The sequence below is a fragment of the Pleurodeles waltl genome, chromosome 4_1, assembly GCF_031143425.1.
Source record: "Pleurodeles waltl isolate 20211129_DDA chromosome 4_1, aPleWal1.hap1.20221129, whole genome shotgun sequence".
NCBI lineage: Eukaryota > Metazoa > Chordata > Amphibia > Caudata > Salamandridae > Pleurodeles > Pleurodeles waltl.
The window spans coordinates 377,251,102-377,268,679 of NC_090442.1; the positions used below are offsets into that span (position 1 = coordinate 377,251,102).

The 17,578-nt window shown below is 41.5% G+C and overlaps 1 protein-coding gene across 18 annotated transcripts in view; it reads right to left on the minus strand.

The window, feature by feature from the left end:
• The window catches only part of C2CD5 (C2 calcium dependent domain containing 5), a 669,580-nt gene extending 654,274 nt beyond the window's left edge, over positions 1–15,306 (minus strand). For 13 of the 18 annotated variants that reach the window (XM_069228568.1, XM_069228565.1, XM_069228561.1 and 10 more), the window contains exon 1: positions 15,214–15,300. The gene's annotated coding sequence lies outside the window, so the exon portion shown is untranslated. Of the gene's footprint in view, positions 1–15,165 lie in introns of all 18 variants that reach the window. The other 5 variants (XM_069228566.1, XM_069228562.1, XM_069228551.1 and 2 more) reach the window with 3 other exon arrangements.
• Positions 15,307–17,578: the final 2,272 nt, after the last annotated feature.

Here is a 17,578-nt window from a genome sequence, read left to right on the forward strand (position 1 = left end):
AAATAGTGATACTCCCCCGGCTGTTATACTTTTTCCAGAATATCCCAGCCAACATCCCCAGGTCCACCTTTCATCACCTACACTCTTCTCTAGGGTCCTTTATTTGGAAGAAGACCTGCCGCCAGATGGTACTTTGAAAACCGTAACATCCTACCAAAAAATGGAGATTGGGCGCCCCCAATTTTGAATAGTATTATCTGGCAGCACAACAGCAGTGGCCTGCATATTGGCTGGCAGGGTCGTCACGCGAACGAGTTGCCTTCACTGGACCCAGTGAGGCCATGGGCAGACTGGCTAAATGCGTTCTGACCCCACGTGCACCCTTCACCTGGGGTGAATGACCTAATGAAGGTTGCATTTAATAGTTATAACTTTAGCTTGAAGCTGCTGCCACAAATTGCCTTTTCTGCCCCCACTGGGGTGGGGAGTGACCCGTTATGCAAGGGGTGCTCCCCTAAGGGGCAAATTATATTTAGGCCATTTCGGCCTATTTTTATGAGGCGGGGCAGAAACCACTAGACACCAGGGAGTTTTGTTTTTTTTAAGGTGAATTTCACTCAAGGGGAGTGACCCCTTAGGCAAGAGTCGCTGCCCGAGGGGTGGGGGATGGGGCAAATTTATGTTAGGCTATTTCTGAACCCCCCCACCCCCGGGGCAGATTGGTCTATTTTTATTAGGCCAATCTGCCCCCAATAGGGACAGAAACCACTAGGCACCAGGGATTGGTGTGTGTGTGTATGTGTGTGTTTTGTTTAGGGGGGCAGCTCCTTGGGTAAGGGTCGCTCCCCATGGGTGCACATTACTGTTGCCCATATCTGCCCCATTTGGGGGCAGATTGGCCTATTTTTGGAAGGCCCATCTGCCCCCAAGAGGGGCAGAAAGCCCCCCAACAATAACAGGTAGTTTTGTATTTGATAATTTTGATGTGTTCAGATAGTGTTTTGGGGCATTTCCTGTGGCGGACACTAGGCCTACCCACAAAAGTGAGGTACCATTTTTATCAGGAGACTTGGGGGACCGCTAGGCGAAAGGAAATTTGTGGCTCCTCTCAGATTCCAGAACTTTCTGTCACGAAATGGGAGAAAAAAGTGGTTTTTTGGGCCAAATTTTAAAGGTTTGCAAAGGATTCTGGGTAACAGAACCTGGTCAGAGCTCCACAACTCACCCCATCTTGGATTCCCCTAGGTGTCTTGTTTTAAAAAATGCACAGGTTTGGTAGGGTTCCCTAGGTGCCGGCTGAGCTAGAGGCCAAAATCTACAGCTAGGCACTTCGCAAAAAACATGTCAGATTTCAATGTAAAAATGTGATGTGTCCATGTTGCGTTTCCTGTCACGAGCATTAGGCCTACCCACGCAAGTGAGGTACCATTTTTATCGGAAGACTTAGGGGAACACAGACTAGCAAAACAAGTGTTATTGCCCCTTGTCCTTCTCTACATTTTTTCCTTCTAAATGTAAGACAGTGTGTAAAAAAAAATTGCTATTTGAGAAATGCCCAGTAATTCACATGCTAATATGGGCACCCCGGAATTCAGAAATGTGCAAATAACCACTGCTTCTCAACACCTTATCTTGTGCCCAGTTTGGAAATACAAAGGTTTTCTTGATACCTATTTCTCACTTTTTATATTTCACCAAATTAATTGCTGTCTGCCCGGTATACAATGAAAACCCGTTGCAAGGTGCATCTCCTATTGGCTCTGGGTTCCTAGAGTTCTTGATGAACCTACAAGCCCTCTATATCCCTGCAACCAGAAGAGTCCAGCAGACATAACGGTATACTGCTTTCAAAAATATGACATCGCAGGAAAAAGTTACAGAGTAAAATGTGGACAAAAATGGCTGTTTCTTTACCTCAATTTCATTTTTTTTTTATTTCAGCTGTTATTTTCTGTAGGAAACACTTGTAGGATCTACACAAATTACCCCTTGCTGAATTCAGATGTGTCTACTTTTCAGAAATGATTAGCTTTCTGGAATCCAGCATAGGTTTCACACCCATTTCTGTCACTAACTGCAAGGAGGCTGAAAGCACAAAAGATAGTAAAAATGGGGTATGTCCCAGTAAAATGCCAGAATTGTGTTGAAAAATGGGGTTTTCTAATTCAGGTCTGCCAGTTCCTGAAAGCTGGAAAGATGGTGATTTTAGCACCGCAAACCCTTTGTTGATGCCATTTTCACTGAGAAAACCATAAGCCATCTTCTGATGCCCTTTTTTCCGATTTCTTTTTAAAAATAGAAATTCTCGCTGTATTTTGGCTAATTTTTTGGTCTCCTTCAGGAGAACCCGCAAAGTCTGGGTACCTCTAGAATCCCTAGGATGTTGGAAAAAAAGGACACAAATTTGGCATTGGTAGCTTATGTGGAGAAAAAGTTATGAGGGCCTAAGCGCGAACTGCCCCAAACAGCCAAAAAAAAGTCTCGGCACAGGAGGGGAAAAGGCCTGGCAGCAAAGGGGTTAATGAAAAGCCTTCATTATTAGGCTGTAAATAAATGTTTCAAGGTCACACGTCACACTGCACTACTGACAGTGGTATCAGTAAAAAAAAAAAAAAAATTTACACACGTTGAAAAGTTTATCAATATGATGTTAAGTATAATGCTCCCAGAATGCTTTTGGTCTAAAAAAAAAGCACACATTGCCACTAGTGGTGTAACAAAGGCCCAGCTGCCCCATTCCAGGGGGCCTCTTCAGCACAGCACCTGCCCTGAGTGAGTCTGGGAGGTGCGGCTCTCCATGTTCTTTGTAGGGGCCCCCCCTCCAGCTTCGTTACTTAACTGATGGCCACAGCAGTTCCTGGCACTGAGTCAAAACTATGCTCCTTGTGGAAGAGCAGAATGCTATCACTCATAGTAAAGCCAGCCGATAGAAGAATAGAAGTTTAATAAAAACAAAGGCCCTCATTATAACCCTGGCGGACGGCGGCAAAACGGAGAAAAGTACTGCCAAAAGGCTGGAGCTTTGTTTCCTCATATTATGACATTAGCGGTTTGGCTCAAACAAAACCAACACACTGTTCGGCACGATGGTAACGACCGCCGGGCTGGAGACTGCAGTCTCCAGCCACGCAGTCATCACTAGCCTGCCTGCGGGATAATTACCCCGCCTACCGCCATGGTTTTCGTGGTTTCCTTACCGCCACGAAAACCATGGCGGTAGGCACTATCATTGACAGGGAACCCTTTCCTTGTCACTGATAGGGGGTCTTCCCTGGTCTCCCCCACCCCCTCCCCCTGGTCTCCCCTCACCCACTCACCCCCACTCCAGACCCTCCCCACGACATACACGCACCTTCACCCACCATCTAGCACACGCATATACACACTCATACCCACATTCATCCACACATGCATACATCCATTCACACACACATCAACACATACAGATATACATACATGCACACAACACAACATACACGCACTCACACATCCATAAAGGCACACACGGACAACACGCATCCCACACCCGCATACACGCACGTACAGACAGACACACACACAACACCCTTCACCCTCTCCCCTGTCAGGGCACCCGACTTACGTGATTGCAGGGGGTCCTCCGGCAGGAGACGGGATGCTGCTACCAGCAGCAGCATCCGCCAGCAGAACACAGCCAGACCATATCATGTGTCATGATACGGTCTGCGGCGGTCTACTGGCATAGCGCTGCTGCTGGCAGCAGCACCATCTTACCGCCTTCATGGCCGCAGCCGGAATTCTGCCTTCCTTCTGGGGGAATTCCAGCTATGGTCATAATTTGGTGGACGGCTGGTAGCCGCGGCGACAGTCCTGTGGCGGCCAACCCATACACTGCCTTTGCGTCTTAGGCTGCTCCATTCAACCACGACTTAACAAAAGTAATTAAGTGTTTCCATTAATAGTCTTTAAATTCCGTGACAGTCCACAATAAATCCATAAGCATTGGCACGCTGGGTAAAGAACACCAAAGCCATTGAGACACTTGTTACAACGCAGAAATATCTTTAACCGCGTGGACCTCTTAACAAGGTTCATAAAATGAACCTTCTAACATTCTTTAACACAATATAACACACCTCCCTTCTTTGCAAATAACAAAACAAATAAAAATAATCCAGAAACTAATCTAATCTAAAAGCAGCAATAAAGCTTTCTGAACCTAACACAACATATAGTATAAACTAAACTACTTACATACAATTTTTCATTCCAATTACATCACAAAATTTCTCAAATGCTCAGGAATCTGTTGATTTCTTTGGCTTCTCCTTGGTTCCATTGTTTCAATTCCAGGGACTGTGTCCATTTGTTCAATTCGTCCATTTTCACTCATTCCTTATTTCCCACACATTCTCTCTTCTCCACACCTCTGGATATCACTCTTCTTTAAAAATCTCTTCCATGGCTCTTACGGTAGATCTGGTGATAATTTCTCTCAGAAACTTCACAACCAGCCATTTGGAATGAACATCCACCATGACTAAAGCAAATTTAAACTCTCCACTTATACACCCTAATGGACCAATGAAGTCCATGTACACACTATGCCACACTTTCCCGGAATCTTCAATGCCACCAACAAATGTTTGATTGCCTACCTTTAATCTCTTCTCGCTGTCTTTACATTCCCTACAATTTTCTACCCATTCTTCCACATCTCTATCCATTCCTGGCCACCAGAAATTTTCTCTCAACCTTCTTTTCATCAACGTTTGTCCCAAGGGTCCCTCATGTGTTAACTTAAACAATATCATATACACACAAGTTGGGGGAATAAATGTATCTCCTCTCATTAGCACCTCACTCCCAACAATGATACCTTTAAATATAGGGGTACAGGTGCCCTCACCGAACTTTCTCTTTTGCTACCATGTTTCATCAAAGCTGCCACTTCTATCAAAGTAACATCCTCATTCATTCCAGGTTGCCACTCTTCCCTTGATACTGCCCCTTGAACACGTTAAAAAATATCCTCCATACTTGAAACCGCACCTTCTCTCTCACATTTATCCATATTTGTTTTGTCTATTTCTTGCCACTCAACAGGTATACGTGACAAGCAATCTGCTTGAACACTGCGCCACCCCGGAATATATTCCACTGTATACGTAAATTCTTGGAGATGAGCAGCTATTCTCGCCAGTCTTGCTGAACCTTTTCCTGCTCCACCTGGTGTCAATACTTTAACCAAAGGCTTGTAGTCTATGCGTATTATTATGGGTACACCCAAAATGTATGTACGAAAATATTCTAGTGCCCATGCAGCAGCTAAAGCTTTTCTCTTGATAAGAGAGTAATTTATTTCACTAGAGGTGAGAAAGCTTGAAGCAAGCGCCACCGTTCTCTCCCCCTCCAGTATGGGATTGACTCAACTCCTACAGCACTTTCATCCACTGTGATGATAGTTTTAAGTCTTACATCAAATGAAGTTAAAACGTTAGCATTACACAATTCATCCTTTATGATATATAAGCTCATCATTTGTTCCTCACCCCACACAAAACTGCAATTTGTTTTTTTAACAACTGTCTTAAAATGTCTGTTTTGTCGGCAAATTTTGGATTAATTTCGAGAAATAACAATCAGACCCAGAAATGATTTTAACTGATCCTTATTACTTGGGGCTGGGACATCTTTAATAGCTTTCAACAGGTCTTTCTTTGGTCTTACTCCCTCCTTTGAGAGTGTATAACCTAGATACTCAATCTATTCAACCAAACATTTCCATTTTTGTTTTTTGAGTGTTAAACCTGCAGCCATGAGTCAATCTAGGACCTGTTTAAATGCAACATTACGACTTGCTGTAGTTTCTCCAAACATCAAGATATCGTCCTGAAAATATAGAACATTTCTCACAGAGCTGAAAATATCCGTCACCATTCTCCGAAAAACACTCGCGGCTGACGATAAACCGAAAGGCATCCAGTTAAATTGAAATATACCTTCCGTAGTTATGAAAGCTGTGAATTGTTTTTTATTCCTGGTGTAATTTGATTTGATGATATGCACTCTTCAGGTCAAGTTTACAGAAAAAACGTCACCCTTTAGCAAGATCACCATTTCAGTGATATTCGGTAATGGAAATTGTCAGTTACTATATTATGATTCACACTGCATAAGTCCACACAAACTCTTACACTGCCATCAGATTTTTTTTTTTGCAATAACAATGGGTGAAACCCATTCAGAGCTTTCCACGGGCTCAATAATCCCCTTGGACACCATATCTTCATTCATATTCTTAACCTCTCCTCTTACAACCACTGGTACTTTCCTTAAAGTAAGTTGTACAGGTACTGCATTTTTTTTTAACCACTATTTTGTGCACAAAGCCTTTTAACTCACCAAGATCCTCTGAAAACACATCTTTTGCTCCATCGATGATCACATCAATAGTCATTTCTTCAACAACCATAAGCTGGTTAGGAGTTCTGGGATTAATTACAATGTGAAGATCATTCTGATCTTGTCAACCTAAAATTGGAGGTTCAGATTCCACTACATAGATTTTCCATTCACAGACCTACCATGAAATTCTATTCTTGCTATCATGTAGTCAATTATGTCAATTTTCTCTCCTTGGTAACCACCAAGGTCTATGTCTTTGGGCAATAAGCAAACTTCAGGCCATTCACATCTTAACATGCTCCTAGGTATAATACCATATAAGGAACCTCAATCAACTATAAGTTGTACAACCATTTCTTTGATTATGAAATTCGCTTTTGGTCTAACTAATCTTCCTGTGGCAGTGTGTGAATCTTCCACATACAAAATTCTGTCTTCTCCTTCGCACCCTTCACAATTGCCAGAGTTGTGTTCTTCCTATACAATTGACACCTTCGATTGGGCACATGCTCTACATACTCTTGCAAAATGTCCTTTGCACCCACAATTCTTACAATCTTTTCCTATGGCACTACACCCTCTGCAATCTGCATTGTGGAAACTACTGCTGCATCTGGAACATGCTTTACCACTAGACTTGTAACCACTCATTGACTTGTTAACCAGACTGCAACCCATGGAAGGCGGAATCTAAGAGGACTCTTTTCTCTTTACAAATATAACTTCATTGCACATGTCTTTTTTCCTTTTCTTTCATGTAAAATTCTGATTGCTCCACCACCTTAGCAATTTCTATAGCATCTTTAAGTGTTGGATTCTTCGTTGCCCATAACCTTTCCAGTGTCTTCTTGCTTTTGCACTGTACAATAAGTTGATCATGAATTAGTTTGTCAGTCATCCCACCAAACTGACATTTAGTGGACAACATTCTCAACCTAGACACAAAATCATCAATAGATTCTTCCATCTTCTGTGGTTGCTTGTAAAACGTGTATCTACACATTACTACATTGGTATCTTTCGTAAACCTTTTTTTCAGTCTTAATTCTGTTCCCTTGTAGATATCTTCAATCTGAGTTCCATCTTCATTGGTGGCAAATGGTAAGTATTTGAACATATGTTGGCCTTCTTTACCCAATACACTAAACAAAATTGCTTTTTTACGTGTATGTCTGAAACTTTGACCATCTAGTGCATCTAGATAATTTTCAAACATATCAAACCACTCCTCCCATTCCATTGATGGTGTACCTACATCTTGCAAAAACACTGGTGGTGGAATTATAGCTGAGCTGTTCTTTTTTTTTTTTTTTAATAAAGTCACAATACAGTCAAACAAATTGAGCAAGTAAATGTACAGGATTCTCTCGATTTGTAATATGGTAGTATGCTTGGACTATAGTCCTTCCTCAATTTTGATTACACAAGCTAGCCAGCACTTGTCCCTTCACTCTGTTGATTATGTCTTCACATCGTTCAAAGAGTTCCCTGAGGCTGCATTGCATGAAGCTTTTGAACCAAAGGTACTGTCAGGTGTACTTTTATTTCTTTTTATCTTTCCTTGAATAGCGGTACGCGTTGCCACAGTAACGTACTACATGCGTTAATGTCAGCGTGAATGCAAGCTGGCCTGAACTGTTTTTCCAGTAACAGATGACGCACATTTGAAGCAGCGTGAGTGCCTGCCTCGACAAAACCAAGCGCACGTATATAATTTTATTACAGTTTTATGGCTAGAAAACCAGATTAGCCTCTGGCTGTATATGTATTAAAAAAAAACGTGCAGGTAGAAATATATATACATATGTCAGTTCGCTCACGGCGATCGTAGGTTCTTTGGACTGCCCGTCGTATTTGAGACTGAACTGGTGACTCATCACCAAATAAGTGTTGCAACGCAGAAATATCTTCAACAGCGCTTCGTTGATAAAGTTATGCTTTATTGTAAACCAGACGGCTCCACGCAGTCCTGCCCCACCAGCCAGCCACTTCAACTGCCGGTCAGTGGAATTTCCGTGTGCAACCTTTTAACAAGGTCTTACAATGAACCTTCTAACATTCTTTAACACAATATAACACCACTGAACAATTTGAGGTTCGCTGACTATGATGTTAATTGACACTGCTTCTCACATGTTAGAGATGCACAGAGCCTGCGCAGCGGGGACTTGAGCCATGGTTATGTTGCTGTCCTAACATCACAAGTTGTCTGTTTATAGCTATTTTCTTCCTTTATTTAAAGGTCTCACCTAATCAGATTAAGAAAAAGATTTTTAAATTATGCATGTTTGAACTATATTCTATTGTGACGATATCTCCTTCATGTTCCCACATATGTAAACCCATGAAACCCAGGTAGAGAGACGTGCTTTACAGTCCTTGGAAATGCATTTACATCACCAACACCGAAAGTTTCCCAATATTTAGACAAAGCTGAATACAAATGTTTGTTCAGGAACTCTTTTAGAGTTTGAGAAATTTTATTTACAGGTAATTGTCTGCATGCTGTGCTTTTTCTAACCATGTATCTGACAATTTTGCTTTATCAATCATGAATGTTTACAGCCATTTCCAAAGTCAATTGTCAATCATGTAGATATGGATTCCACAATATGATTAAGACGGCCCCATTTAAAGGGAAGGGCTGTCTACAATGTACAGGGGCCAACATCCAATCATTTTTGTATGTATTTATGATTTTTTGTAAAGAACCATGAGGTTTAAAATCAGCTGATGGAAATTTAAAATAAATGGAATAACATTAGGTTACTTTTGTCAAGTCTTTATTCTACAGTGGTGTGATGCAGTAGCCTCAGACACCCAAGCAATGTGATGGGTTGCACTCCCAAGCACCCTACTGGTTCTCCTGATCTTGTGCATCAAGACTACAGCTGGTGGTACTCCCCAGCATAACGTTGGAAATGAATACAAGCTAAATTAAATTATTTTACTAAGTGATGCGTGTTATACAACAGAACCAGGATCTTAACCCTCACTGTAGTGTAGAATACTGCCAAGTTGAGGGTTTAATGGCAGGAAAAAAACATTCTTTCTCAAGGGATGCTGCACATTCCTTTCTCAAGGGAGTGAGTAAGAAGGCCGAGACTAAAGAATGTGATGTTTAGGAAAATGTGATGTGGCCTTATACTGATTCATTACCTAATTTTATTGTGGGGCGTGGGAGTTATGAACTGTTGATTTGAAAATGATCACCTTCGTACTGTTCTGTTCCCCGCTTCCTTTCCTTAGACCCCTTGTCCTCCCTCCCTCGTATCACACTATCTGCACTGTATTCATTTTACGGCAGACACAGCCATCTCTTGTAGAGCTTGTTAAAAAGGCGATAATGAAAATGATGTACGAGGTTACAAATTGAAAGTAGGATGAATGGAAGTTGTGTTTGGCTTTTCTTGTTATTTGTACTTTTCTTCAATACTTGACTTTAACAGAGAATCCTAAAATGCAAGTTACTATAAGAGAACCCACAAAAAGATGTTACAGTCCCAAGATAATAAGTGTAGTAGGCGCTATCTAGTAGTTTCAGAACAGATCCTTGTGCATGAACTTGTGTTTGATAACATTGTTCTCCCTATTTGAAGGTGATGTTTAACCCCTTAGCTGCTGGCCCCTGCCCCCACTAGTGCGGAGACCTTTTTTGTATTTTTGGGGTAGTTTGCACTGAGGCGCCCATAACTTTCTGTCCACATAAGCTATCCATCCACAACAAAGTGCTGCAGAAGAAAGCATCTGTTTTTTTCCCCTGCAAATGGGATCTACGAAGAGTTTGCGGAGATAAAATCACCATCTTCCCAGCTTTGAGGAACAGACAGACTTGAATCGGAAAACTCAATTTTCAACACAGTTTTGGCATTTTACTGGGACAAACCCCATTTTTACTATTTTTTATGCTTTCAGTCCCCTTCCAGTTAGTGACAGAAATGGGTGTGAAACCAATGGTGAATCCTGAACAGCTAAACATTTCTGAAAAGTATACAAAATTCTGAATTTAGCAAGGGGTCATTTGTGTACATTTTTCAAGATTTTCCTACAAAAAGTAACATTTGAAATAAAACAACATTGACATTGATTTGTAAAAAAACAGCCCTTTCTGACTATGTTTTCTTCTGTACATTTTTCCAGCTATGATAGATTTTTTAAAGCACTATACTGTTATGTTTGCTGGACCCTCTTGGCTGCGGGATATATAGATCTTGTAGAATCATGAAGAACTTAATCTACTCAAAGCCAATAAATGAGCTGCTTCTTGCAATGGGTTTTCATTGTATGGTGGGTATACAGCAATTCATTTGGTAAAAGGTAAAGAGTGAAAAATAGGTATCAAGGAAACCTATGTATTTCCGAAATGGGCACAAGATAAGGAGTTTAGAAACAGTGGTTATTTGCACACCTCTGAATTCAGAGTTTCTGATGCTAGCACATGGATTACAGGGCATTTCTCAAAATGACTTCTTTCTCAGGGCTCGAAAAATCATTAAAATGTTACTAGACCTGCAAGTGGAGTACCTTAAATAATCTACTGAACCTACTGTAATGTACTTGACCCGTAAACGGGTCTCAAATTGTGTGATTCTAGGCAAATAGTTTACAGATTTGTCTTTTTTTTAATACTCACATAAGATTGCACTTTCAAATATGTGAGCTCAGCATTTCTGCAGTACAAAAAAACCTCTTTTATTTGACTAAGTAGACTAAAGTTTGCTGCGTGCACCACAAGATTCTAGTCCACATACCCATGAGGTCTAGCCCATATAACCTAGGACTTATTTTAGTTTACAAACAACATTTCCACCAGGGCAGGAGTGTTTCTCAGTGTGTTTAAACACTCAATTTTAATAAATATATTACTAAACCATGATGTGGTAACATATTGTCATCTACACACAGTAACTTTCCAAGAAATGTCCAAAAACCTCTTCACTAAATTGCAGCTTTACTGATAAATCTATATAGTGTAATACCAATCTGTGAAAAATGGGTTTAAGAAAACACATACTTTGCCAATCAACATTTAAAGTATTCTGATATGTTTTCATTCTATTGAAATATTTTTTCATCACACAGAAATGTAAAAAAGGGCTTTTACAACTACTGAAATATATTCTAAAATGTTTGCACAGCTGACTTAGTCATTTAAATGTTGTGTGTTAGGAAACACCTGACACCCTATATCCTTTTATTTTACATTTTAAGCAGCAGGTCACAAATAACTCAACCTGATCAAGTAAGACTCACCAATGTGAGTGTTCGAGTGGATTTTTCGAGCTCAGTTTCTTGCACACTGCCTTACATATGGAAGGCAAAAATGTGGAGACAGACAATTGGAAATAATAATTGTTCTTCAATTTTGTTTTCCCCCAAGTCTCCCAATAAAAATGGTACCTCACTAGTGTGGATAAGCCTAGTGCCCGCAACAGGAAACACCCCAAAATGCAACATGGACACATTACATTTTTCCATTGAAAAATTAAGTGCCTAGCTGTGGATTTTGGCCTCTAGGTCAGCCGGCACCTAGGGAAACCTATACATTTATGGAAAGTAGACACCTAGGGAAATCCAGAATAGGGAGACTTGTGGGGCTCTCGCTGGGTTCTGTCATCCAGAATCCTTTGCAAACCTAACATGGGGCTAAATAAACATGTTTTCCTCACATTTCCGTACTGCAAAGTTCTGGAAACTGAGGAGAGCCAGAAACTTCCTTCCACCAAGCAAATATATATATATATACCACTTTTATATGTAGGTGTGGTTTCCCTGGGGGCCGATTGCAGCCCCCAGGGAAACCACAGATGCACTGACAAAAGTGATATATATATATATATATATTTTTTTTAATAGCTTTATGATTTCCCTTGGGGGGGGGGGGGGGGGGGTCAATCGTGGCACCCGGGGAAACCATACATCTATTAAAAAAAACAAATTACCCCACAGAGGGACAGACCTGCTCATGGGGGGAGGGGGTGGGTGCAGCCCATTTACAGAGGGGCCGACACCCCCAAGTGTAATCCCTGGTGTCTAGTGGGGATTTCTGCCCATGGATCGCATCGTGGCTGCGATCCATGGCCAGGAAAACATTTCAGGAAGGCCTTGTTTGAAAGAGGATAATCTCCCCTTTCAAATTAGGCCTTTATGAAGGCTGGGGAGGCCCTTTCTGGCCCGTTTTTCCAAACTGAGCAGAAAGCGGCCTCACGCTTCCTGCTCCGAAAGGGAAAACAAATTGTGAAGTGGGGAGGGTGGGGGTCTGACAAAGAAGCCCTTCCATGTTTCCCAAGAGAGTTTTGAATTTTTTTTAAAAAGATGGTTTTTACCAAGGAGGGTGTGCGTGCCTCACCTATGGGGTTAAATGCGTGCCAACTGCCTCATTTTTGGGCCCTTACTTAATGACATGTAGCAGACAATCCACACTCCACATCTTACTTATTCAGTCATATATTGTGTTTTCATCATTTCCCTTACCAGTCTAAATAAGTGTTTTGTGAAAGTCTGCATTTATGTTTTTGTTGTGGGGTAGGAGTTTGTCTACATAACGTACTATCACAGTATAGTACACTATCCATGTGAATAGGGGCTCAGACGCATACAAAAGGGAACACTAAGCATTATACAAATGGTTCCGTACATGTTATCTCACATACAAATATTGGCTCTTTCCACAGTTTCACATCCTCATATTGCATGTTTTCTTGAAAAGAATCTGCCTGAAAAAAATGATCTTTAATTCAAACTAACAATTGCTCCCTGTCCCTACCTTCAACCACTGCATGCCTTATGAGAAGGGCCATTGGATTTATGCGATTGTGCAGCTGCAGCATTTTTCGTATAATTATACATTTGCTGCATTTGCCACATAATTCATCATCTGCTGCATAATCCAGAGATTTTAACACAAACAAGATTTTGTTTCTAGATCAAATGGTTCAAAAGTTTCAAAAAATGCAGTGACACCTGATGCAGCATAGTGGAAGACCCTTTTGCAAAGGTTGGCTGTTCACTTTCTTTGGGTTATTGCTATATTTGGGTTTTAAGCAGATGTGAAAGAGGTGTACAACCAATGCCCAGACAGTGTTAACATGTCTAAGAGGCATTTGCAATGCAATAGGTCTCGCATTTTCTTAAGTTAGAGCTATTGGCATTGTAAATTCATAACTGGACTTTTCTTGCCACATAAATTTGTCAACCCTGTCTCATAATTCCATTTTTTTCTGCCATGTTTTGGTGGTCACTGGCGGCTACTGACATCAGAAATCACAAGCTCTTGAGGTGAGATGATAGAAAATAAGGTTGGAAAAGTATTTTATTTTAACAGAATAAAGTCTTGCAAGTGTTCTCGACTCGCATTTCAACATAGCTCTAATGAAGTAAACAATAGCAGAGCAGACTGAGAAGATTTAGGCCCCCAATAAAGGAGGTAAGCAATGCCCTGTGTGCAAGGTCCTGAATGCTGGCAGGGAGGGGCCCTTGAAGAGAGACTCCAGATGCAAGGCTAAGCAAGTTTCATATCACTGCTTTTAGGTTTAGCTACATTATACCAGAAAGGGCATTTTGTGGCTTTAGTGAGCAGTGAGCTAAACGACTTGGTGTATCTTTTGTTAAAAAAAAAAAAAAAAGCTTAATTTAGGAGCCATAGGTAATCGAGGACAGCACTGGAATAAAGCCAAAACAAATGTCAGTGATAAGGGAGGGAGTGGGAGGGACAGAATGCTGCAATAAAATGCAGGCAGCTACAGGTTAAATACATTTACAGTGAAAAGGGAAAACCAAAGAAATGCCAAAGTACTCGTCACAGAAACAGATAAAGAAACTAAAGTGGAATAATACAGTAGCTGGTCACTGGTCTGAAACAGAAGGAGGGAGAAAAAGGCAGAACTGACCACTAGCGAGCAAGAATTTTTAAAGGACACTGCAACTAACAAATAAAATCGCTATAAGCCACAATTAGTATACACGAGGTCAAACACTTACACTGGACCTAAAAATTACAAAATCATGAAGTAATACTATTACAAAATGTGACACATAACACCACATATTTTGCCTTTCCGTGCGGCAGTTTACTTAAACCTGCCGTATAATTTGGCCCTCTGCTGCTACATAATTTCAGTTGCCCTGCGTAGCCTACTGTAACTTGCATGCCTATCTGCCTTACAGTTTATTACTATATTTCCGCAAAATGCCCACATGTCATCTCACAGATCACTTAGTCTTCTTTGAAAACATAACCCTGCAACCTAAAAATAACGAATCTCCACTAGCCTATCTATGCACCCCCACCAACTTTTTGCACAAACACACTAATAATCAAACGTAACTACTATTAATTGAATCTAATACAAACAAACTGCAGTACAGGTATAAAAGGGTTTCTTTGAGAACACAAGAAAAATCCCACTAACCAAGAATTAATAAAAACAACAAATAACCACTGGATTAACTACAGAGCTTGGGTTCTGAAGTGGCGTGCTACTCGCTATACAGTACTAAAACGCATCCTCAAGGGAAAGCAAGCATTGTGTTAACACAAATACAAATAACAAAATACCGAGAAATTCTGTCATGCTCCCTGGCACACGCGAATGAATTCGAATACACAAATTGGCCTTGCATTTCAAATGGCAAGGTCCTATGCCATTGCACAAAAATTCTGAGAAGATTCTCTGCAAAATCATTTGTAGAGCCAATATATTCCCGGGCCAATATTGTATGATATGTGTTAGCTCAACACAAATTGCAAAATCATTTTAATTGACATTATAATCCTGGAACAATAATGTAATATTGATGTCATTTCTTAAAACAAATTACAATAGGCAATGTGCGTACATTAACGTGTTCATGTGGGCATAAGGTGACCACCCGTCCGCTACTTACACTGACCGTCAGTAAACTCAGTCTCACGTCTGTCGATCGCAATGATCGTTTAACGGATGTCTATACATTTGTAATACTTCCGGGACGTCCAACAGCCAATGCAACGGTTGAACATGTTCTAGATGTGGGAGGTTCCACTAACGTGTAAGATGACCCACCGTTGGAGAAACACGACAGCCAATCATACCGTGTCATGCAGTTCTCCGAAGTGTTGATTGGCTGTGGAGCTCGCACATGCTTTTGTCTGATCGGTCCTCTATTTCTTTTACAGTCGACAAATTCCGCCCATCTGTGAGAGAGTGTGGTTTAGGGATTGGTCATCTGGTGAGTTACGGAACCGGAGGTCATAACCTGCTTGGGCAAGGTGTGTTAGTCTGCTGGCCGTCCCTCGTCATGCTTAGTAGAAAGGAGGGGGCGCCAACAAGTTGACTAAGAGAGCCGATCCATAGGTCTTCGGATCTTAGAGTCCGAATCTGTACGCGAGCCGAGCCCTGAAAATATGTATGTAAATTACGGAAAAGTACTTAATGAAAGTGATAGTTCTTTGCGACTGGCAGTCTGCATTCACATCTTCGAAAGTGCTTTCCTTCGCGATAATGAAGAAAAAACTTTTACAAACCAAGTTGCTATCTCTGTCTTTCCTTATGCCTACATGTCAATTGACTTGATCGAGGTGGGAGACTCACGATTATTTCAGCCCAAACCGGTTTTTTTGTCGTCTCCTGCCTGAAATTGCCTGTGCTTCAATGGAAGTCAGTGGGTGAAATACATTCTCTGGATTACTTTTAAAAAATCTCCCGATTACTTCTTCTAAAATGTTGGCATGTATGCTTATGTTAAGGTTCTGACTTTACCTATTAGTGGATTCTTCTGCAATCATGAGCATCAGTTATATTACCCAAAGTCACATGCATTGTTTTTTAGGCGTGGCGAGATTAATTGATTTGCTTATAACCACATGATGTTAGGCCCATGCAGAGACTCAAACCTGGTTGCAGAGCTTTATAGTCAACAGCTCTGGCTGTAACTGCACATCCCAAATAGAATGATTGAGGCAGAGGCCACATGAAAGCTCGGCTATTTATGGGCTCCAGGTTCTTTCAGGACTTCGAGCTGAGCCAGGCTTCAGGTTCGAGTCTGACTCAGGTTTTCAGTGGTTCTCCCACCCCTAGGAGGGAATGGTGAGGGTAGGAGGGGAGCAGCACAGAGTAGGGCACCAAGTGCTGAGAGTCAGCGCAGTGGTTGGACCCTGTCATAGTACCTTCCCCACTCGCAGCTGGTCACGCCCATTTTGATTTTATTTTTTGGGATCAGGCTGGATGGGGTGTATGCAGTAGGTGTATAAGCCACGTGGTATTTCTAGCATTTACTGACATTGGCTAGGTAATTCCGTTGCTATGTGATACTGGTTTGGCAGTGGCGACTGGTGAAATTAAAAAGTGGTGGTGTGTAAAAGCTTGTCCCAAAGTTCAAGGCGCAAGCAAGCAAGTAAATCTGCCTTTCTTAATGCAGAGATTTTCAATTTGTTTTGTTGCTCTGAACCCCCTACCTAAAATGTTTTGAAGTTGGGCGCCCTCCAAAACTTTACTGAAAAGCTTTGGGAAGTGGAAGGGAAAGGGATGAGCACAGACGATGGGGTTTATGAGATCATTTCTGGGGTACCCTATGAGCAATTCATAATCCACACTAAATCTGATACTTTTTAAAGAGCACATATATAAAAAACTGAAATACACAAAAATCATTACTCTCATTAACCGGGGTCTTGTGGGCCCCTCACACTCCTGGGCCGAAATGCAACGGCACCTTCTCTCATAATAGATGCAGGCCATCCCCTTCTTGAAACCAACTCTCCAGAAAAAAAACATGAGCTCTCGGGTGTTGCCTGTTTCTTTGCAGCATGGATGCCCTTAGCACTAATGCTCTCCCCATGCCTTTCTTGTAAAGCAAGACATTCATAATTGCGTGCAGTGGACCCTTCACACTCCTGAGTCCCAGTGCCACTGCACCTACCTTAAAAATAAGAACTACTGCCATGTGAAGCTGGCAATTTCCTCTGCCTCTTGTTAAGCCCGCCATCCTTCTTTCTGCCACATCTCAGAGGTCTAAACTAAAGGGTCTACTCTACTTCAGTTTTCCTCTCTATTGTGCCATTGGTCCGATGCCCAAAGCAGCAGTGGCACAGCAAGGGTGCACTGAGCCTTATTACAAGCAAGGAATGATAGTACAACAACCATAATAGGGGTGCAGCTGGGTCCACTCCACTGCGTCATCACTTCTATGCCTGGAGACATAAGCAGACTATGGAAAAAAAGGAGGACGGGAGAGATTATTTAAACTGGTCCAGTGCACAGTCTCCCAAAAT